The sequence below is a fragment of the Phyllostomus discolor genome, chromosome 10 (genome assembly GCF_004126475.2).
Source record: "Phyllostomus discolor isolate MPI-MPIP mPhyDis1 chromosome 10, mPhyDis1.pri.v3, whole genome shotgun sequence".
Lineage (NCBI taxonomy): Eukaryota > Metazoa > Chordata > Mammalia > Chiroptera > Phyllostomidae > Phyllostomus > Phyllostomus discolor.
The window spans coordinates 6,676,434-6,683,208 of NC_040912.2; the positions used below are offsets into that span (position 1 = coordinate 6,676,434).

Here is a 6,775-nt window from a genome sequence, read left to right on the forward strand (position 1 = left end):
TGACGCCCAGCCCTTCCCAGCGAGTGCACCGCCTGCTCGCCCGACAGCGTTCTGATACATGGGGCTGAGACTTGCCAAGGGCGCCAGCTCACTGCGGGGGTTCTGAACGCCTTGTTTGGTGTTTGCGAGGTCAGTTTCAATTCTCCCTGACTCTGGCTTCACCCCTTCTCTCCTTTGAAGACTGAAACTAGGAGGGAGCTGGTGCATACTGCATAGCTATGACCCCGGGGCCCCTGGATCTATCTCTTGGCCTTTTTTGTCTAAAGCTCTTTTAGAATAATATAAGGGAAGCATGTGCCCTGCAAATCGGGTCATTGCCAGTCCTTTCCAAACCGTCTTCACAGAGGATCTGCTCACCCCTGCCCTTGGCTGCCCTGCCCAGGGTTTCTGCCCTGTAACACTTAGGCCACAGCTCATTGGATCACTGTGAGTCATGTGACCCAGGACACATGATCTGGGAGCACCAATCAGAGGCTGAGCAGCATTTTTCCAGTGGCCCCGTGGAAAGATAAGCTCCTTCTCTGATCAGATTCTTTTTCTTGAGAATTTGATCTGAAACGCATGGGAAGAATTTGCAAACATACAGTCAGAGCTGAAGAAAGACGCAGCAAGGAAAAGGTCAGGGGGCTGGAAAGGGCCATGTGTAAACCCAAGCGACAGAGAAGCAGGAGCCCTGGGCAGTCAGAGCAAGCTGCTGGCAGAGGTGAGCATGGGGCAGCCATGCGGGGTCAGAGGTGCCAGGCAGCAGCACCGGTCCCATGCCTGCCTCTGGCCCAGGTTCCACACACAGGTTTCCTGCCCAGGGCTCGATCAGCCTGCTACCAGCGCCCATAGTGAGGAGGGGTCTTGTAAGGGTCTGTGTTTCCGTCGCCAACAGGTTTGACCAAAACGGACAGAAAGAGAGGAGGGCTGAGGGAGGAAGGTGAGCAAATGACCCAGAATAAAGGCAGGAAGGTGGCTCTGCTCACTCTCCAGTGTAAATGTTTCCCATGGAAATCATTTTTGGGGACATGTTTAACATGACCCCATTCCGTTCCCAGTGACGCTGTCCCCTTCCGACTGGCTCGCGAAGGAAGGTCAGTGAGAAGGTACCCACTCGTCCTGAGAGGAAGGTAAGTGCGTTTTCCGTGAGCTGGGGTCTCTGGGCCACTGGGCAGTGGCTCCCATGGTGTCAGGGTGTGTGTGTGTGTGTGTGTGTGTGTGTGTGTGTGTTTAAGCCAAATCTTTCAAGTGTCCACTTGCAGAAGCACGGTCAGGCAATAAGAACTCAGAGCAACCAAAGTGAAGCTCTTGCAAACGGCTGGCCTGCTGGGGCTATGGGGCACTCACAGAGCATCTTTGCAAAAGTCTACGGTGTCCGCCCTGGGACTAAAGTGCTTTTTGTGAAAACCACTTATGACGGGAGTGACATTCTGACAAAGGCAGCGGTCACTTTGTGCCCACAGAGCGACACCCACAGAGGACGGGCGTCTCAGGTTTGTGCTAAGGGAGCACAGATCACGGTTGCATGCTCGGGATAGCCAGACTTCACATCCGGGGGTGTGCACAGGCAGATCCCAGGGATGCAGTCAGTGAGATTCACACACACACACACCCCTGAAAATGGAGGGTGTATCGGGGAGGCTCGGCACCCATGGGTCCATGGGAATCAGCTCTTCAGGAGAAAGCTCCCAACTCGCCGGGTGTGCCTCGCTGGTCAGTGAGAGAAAGCACAGCAGCAAGGAGCAGAGGGGTGTCCTATCGCTACCCTTTAGTGGCAGAAAATCAGGGCATCGTGTGCCCTTGATGTAGGACACAGGGAGGAGAAAGGCCCCGTGCTGGGAGTCAAGGATGGTGTTCGAAGGCAAAGGTACCCCCAGGGACCCCCCAGGGCCCCCTGCCTGTGTGGGGGAAAGCTTGCTACATTCGAAGAAGGTTCGAGCTGGAAGGAACTTGAGCAACCCGAGCCCGAGCCCCTTGTTTAATGACGGGTGGGGAAGATGAGGCACGGAGACCTTTACGCAAAGATGCAACGTTGATTCTAAGGTTACTGGGCAGAGTCATGAGTAATGATGACATTCCGGCTACAGCGCTGAACACCTTAGGACAGAGACTGTGGTAAAAGTCCGGAAATGTAGGTAAGACTGGGGCAGGAAGGGGCCCAGGTAAAGGCGGAACGCCGGCCAGCGGCTCCCGGCATAGCCCAGTTAGCATGTTTCTGTGTCGTGCTTCTGTTTGAAAGTCTGTATCTCCAACTAGTTTTGTGGGTCCATGTCGACAGCAACATCTGTGTCCTAGGAAGTGGCTTAGACATGCAGGAGCTGGGACCCCCACTGTTTCACAGGCGGCCCCACTGCAGGGTCCCCGGGTGGTGCATGCGCAGGGGGTGACAGTGTATGAAGCACAGCTCCTGCCTGTCACCGGCATGGCACTTTCTGGAGAAAAGAAGGTGCCAGTCCCACCGGCGACAACTCAGCAACAAGAGAGACTCCCACGCTGGGTTTATGGCCGCATCAGTGTTACTCTCCTCGAGCTGCTGCTGTGCATCACCACAATGTGATGGCTGAAAACTATAGGGACTTATTCTTTCACATTTCCGGGGATCAGAGTCCAAACTCGAGGTGACTGCAGGGCCACACCCCTGCTAAGGCTCTAGAGAGAGCCCTCTTCTTGCCCCCTCCAGCTTCTGGGGGCTCCAGGTGTCCCCTGGCTTGTGGCTGCCTCCCTCCAATCTCTGTCTCCGTCTTCTCTGTGTCTCCTCTGCCTTGCTCTTATGTGCACATTTGTCACTGGGTTCGGGGCCTGTCTGGATAATCCAGGGTGACCTTATCTCCAATCCTTAATCACATCTGCAAAGACTCTTTGTCCAAATACAGCGACAGTGGCAGGTTCTGGGTGATGCTTTGGGGACCCCTCCTCAGCTCACGACTGCTTCATGGGGTCAGTGGGGAGACAGTCTCCAAGATTTGAGGGCCTGCCACAAGAGAAGGGAAAGGGCTGGGTGCTACGCTGTCGGAGATGACTTTCAGCTCTCAGGGTCCCGAGATTTGTCGCAAGTCAGCCAGCAAGGGCCCTCACAGGCCTCAGTTATCAGAGAGAAGCAGAGAGAGTGGGAGGGGCACGCTTTCGCAGTCTCCCTGGTCCTCGCTGGCGGAGAGCAGAGGACAGTGAGTGACTCAGGTTACCCGGAGAGCCCCATGCTCTGGCAGTGATGTGAAAACACCGCTGGCTATAGAAGTCAGTCTGAAATACATCTCCTTTCTGTCAGCAACACACTCCCCTCCTGGCCCCTCTATCTCCTGCCCCTCTTCCTTGCAGCCCCTGCCTCCCGACGGCTGGGTGTCCGGCCACTCCCGGGCGGGCCAGGGCCAGCCCCCCTGCAGCCCCCCTCCCCAGGCTGACCGAGGACCCGGCCTGTCAGGCCGTCCAGATGCAGGTCTCCGTGCTAATTGGGAGCATTATCGCTTTGCCGAGAAAGAGCACGGACCCAGGGGAAGGCCCCTGTTCAGTGTCCGGGACGTCAGGGATCCTGACGGCAGGCGGCTGAGCCCTGGCATCCGCTTGACAGGCCGCACACTCCATGCTGCCCCGTGTGCTGGGAGCACAGCGGTGTCCGCACGCGCCATTCGGCATCCCCTGAACACAGCTGGGGGTGGCACCCACCCACGGGACTCAGCTCTTTTCTTTTTAATTTTGGTAACTTACATGAAATGTACCGTTTTAACCAGTTTCATAAGTGGCGTGGAGCGCCTTCATGTTGCTGCGCAACCATCACCATCGTCATCCATTTCCAGAACTCTTTGCGTCTTGTAAAGCTTCAACTCCGTCCCCATTAAATGACTCCTCCCCTCCCTCCTTCCCCCATCCCCTGGCCTCCTCCCTTCTGCTTTCTGTCTCTAGAAATCTGACTCTAGAAATCTAGGTTCCTCGAGTAAGGGGGATCATGTGCTCACATTTGTCTTCTATTTGTCCAGCGTATGTCACTTAGCGTGATGTCCTCGAGGTTCATCCATGTTGTAGCAAGTGTCCGAGTCTCCTCTTAAAAGCCAAATAATAATTATCCCATTGTGCTTAAATAAAACACCACATTTTCTTTACCCAGTCATCCATCAGTGGACATTTGGGTTGCTTAGAGCACCGGTTTTTAAAAGTGGGTATTCACTTTAAGTTCTGAAGTCACTTTGGCGGGAGGAAAGAAATCTGTAACTCGCCTAAAACTGAGCAGTGCACAGCGTTAAGGTCATCTCTGACCCCCACTGCAGGCAGCTCAGTCCACTTGGAAAAGAAAAAAGAAATCACCTTTTTACATGTGCAAAAGCCCCCAACTTTTCCAGAATGAGAGAAAATAGGAGAGCTCTGGGGACCCAGTAGTTACGCCAAAAGTTGGCTGAGTCATGTCATTTGTAACGAAGAACCAAAGGGCAGTAGAATTCTCTCCGCCATTCAGTTGGCACTGAGTGATCTGGAGGGAGCTTTGGGAGTTATAAACCATGTCTCACAGTCTCGGGTCAGGTGTGCAGAAGGGGGAGGGGCAGGCAGTGGTTTGCCAGAGTTTCCAGGATTCAGCGAAGTGGGGGCCTCCCTACAGGGGCCTCGGGGACCTGGCTGTCCCAGGGCACGTGCTTTGAGGGACACCGATTTAGGTATTAAGCGGCAAGTGTATGGCCCTATTATTGCAGTATCTGAAAATTGCTGTTAAACATTTTCCCAATGAAGCTACGTTTATTATATTCGAACAGCCTGTTTATTTTGAAAATTGTGTTACTAAATTTCTAGTTGATGAAGTGATGGATCAAAAGGACTTTATTATAGAAAGAAAACAAAAGCCCTGGCTGGGTGGCTCAGTTGATTGGCGTGTCGTCCCATACACCAGAAGGTTGTGGGGTTGATTTCTGGTCAGAGCACACACCTAGTTCGTGGGTTCAGTCCCCAGTCAGGGCACGTGCAGGAGGCAACCCATAGATGTTTCTCTCTCTGTCTCTCTCTTTCTCCCTTCCTCTCACTCTAAAGTCAATGGGCATCCTTGTGCAGGGGCCTAGCTAATCTTCTCTGTATCATCCCAATTTTAGTGCATGTGCTACCAAAGTGAGTACAGAGAAATGCAAATTAAAACCATGATGAGATACCCCTTCACACCAGTCAGAATCGCCATCATAACCAAATCAACAAACAGCAAGTGCTGGCGAGGATGCAGAGAAGAGGGAACCCTAGGGCACTGTTGGTGGGAATGCAGACTGGTGCAGCCACTGTGGAAAACAGTATGGAATTTCCTCAAAAAACTAAAAATGGAACTGTCTTTTGACCCAGTGACTCCACTGCTAGGATTATACCCTAGGAATCCTGAAACAACAGTTCAAAAGAACTTATGCAGCCCCCAATGTTCATAGCAGCACAATTTACAATAGCCAGGTGCTGGAAACAGCCTAAGTGCCCATCAGTAAATGAATGGATCAAAAAACTGTGGTACATTTACTGGAAGGAATACTACACAGCAGAAGGGAAGCAGGAGCTCTTCCCTTCTACCTTTCATGACAGCATGGGTGGAACTGGAGAGCATTATGCCAAGCCAGGCAGTGAAAGACAGACAAATACCATAGATCTCACCTATAAGAGGAACCTAATGAACAAAACAAACAAGCAAAATGGAACCAGAGTCACGGAAACAAGGAACAGACCGACAGTGAGCAGAGGGGAGGAGAGAGGGGGATGAGGGCGGAAGGAAGGGGGAGGGGCTAATCAGAGGACATGCGTGAATGACCCACGGGCATGGACAACAGGATGGGGACTGACTGTGGGAGTGGGGGTGGGCTGGGCAGAGGAGGGCAAAGGTGGGAAAATTGGGACAACTGCAGTAGAATAATAATAAAATATTTAATAAAAATTAAAAAATAAAGTCAATGCACTTATGGACATATACTTGGGTGAAGATTAAAAAAAGAAAGGGAATAAGAAATGATTTTCATTTAAAGAAAAAGAAAATCATACATGGTATTTATTTTTCCGGTGGGTAATTTGTATTTCTCAATTTTACCAGTGAAAATATGTGAGAAGGAAGACTCATAAATGCTAAGCCGTGCAGTAACTCAAGCCATGAGAATTGTCTAGGGTGCGACTGGCTGCATTCCGTCGTGGTGAGGGCGACCCCGGGGTGACGCTGCACCATAGGCCCGTGAGGCATGACCCCCACGTGGCCAGGGTCAGTGGTCCAGAGAGGGTGCTGAGTCGCAGTCTGGGGAAGCTAAACCAGCCCCATAGTGTCCCCAGGAGGCTACCACCCGTACTGGAGCACAAAGCCAGGAAGCACAGCTCCACCTGCCATCCCATCACACCGGGTTACACACACAACTAGGCAAACCCAGGCAGCACACTTTCCAACATCCAGAACCTTCCAGGATTAAGCTTCTCAGAGCTCAGTGCAACCTTCCCTTTCCTCCTATGTCCTTCCTCACCTGCAGAATAGACATACCACCCACCTCGTCTTGACTGTTATTATTCCAGGTGAATTCAGATGAGCCAAAGTCTTGGCATTTTCCCCAAACAGCAAAGTTCCCAATATTTCTCCACACACCATATTGAGAAAAAAGAACCCTGACATTATTAAATGATTCTTGAGGCACCTTTAGTGGCAGAGTCTGACCCCAGAGTTCAAAGGGTGGGGAGCATGGGGCCTTTAAATCGGAACTGTGGCCACTTCAGCGGGACCTAAGGTGGCTCTTTAGAAGACAGCTGCCTGGGACCAGGCAGCGTCCAGTGGCCACGGGCGCTAATGCCGTGAGCTGCAGCTGTGGGCACCCAC

The 6,775-nt window shown here is 52.3% G+C and overlaps 1 non-coding gene across 1 annotated transcript; it reads right to left on the bottom strand.

The window, feature by feature from the left end:
* Positions 1–4,964: 4,964 nt before the first annotated feature.
* Positions 4,965–5,072, bottom strand: LOC114508240. Its single transcript, XR_003685494.1, has one exon. It is a non-coding gene; the product is annotated as a U6 spliceosomal RNA (small nuclear RNA).
* Positions 5,073–6,775: the final 1,703 nt, after the last annotated feature.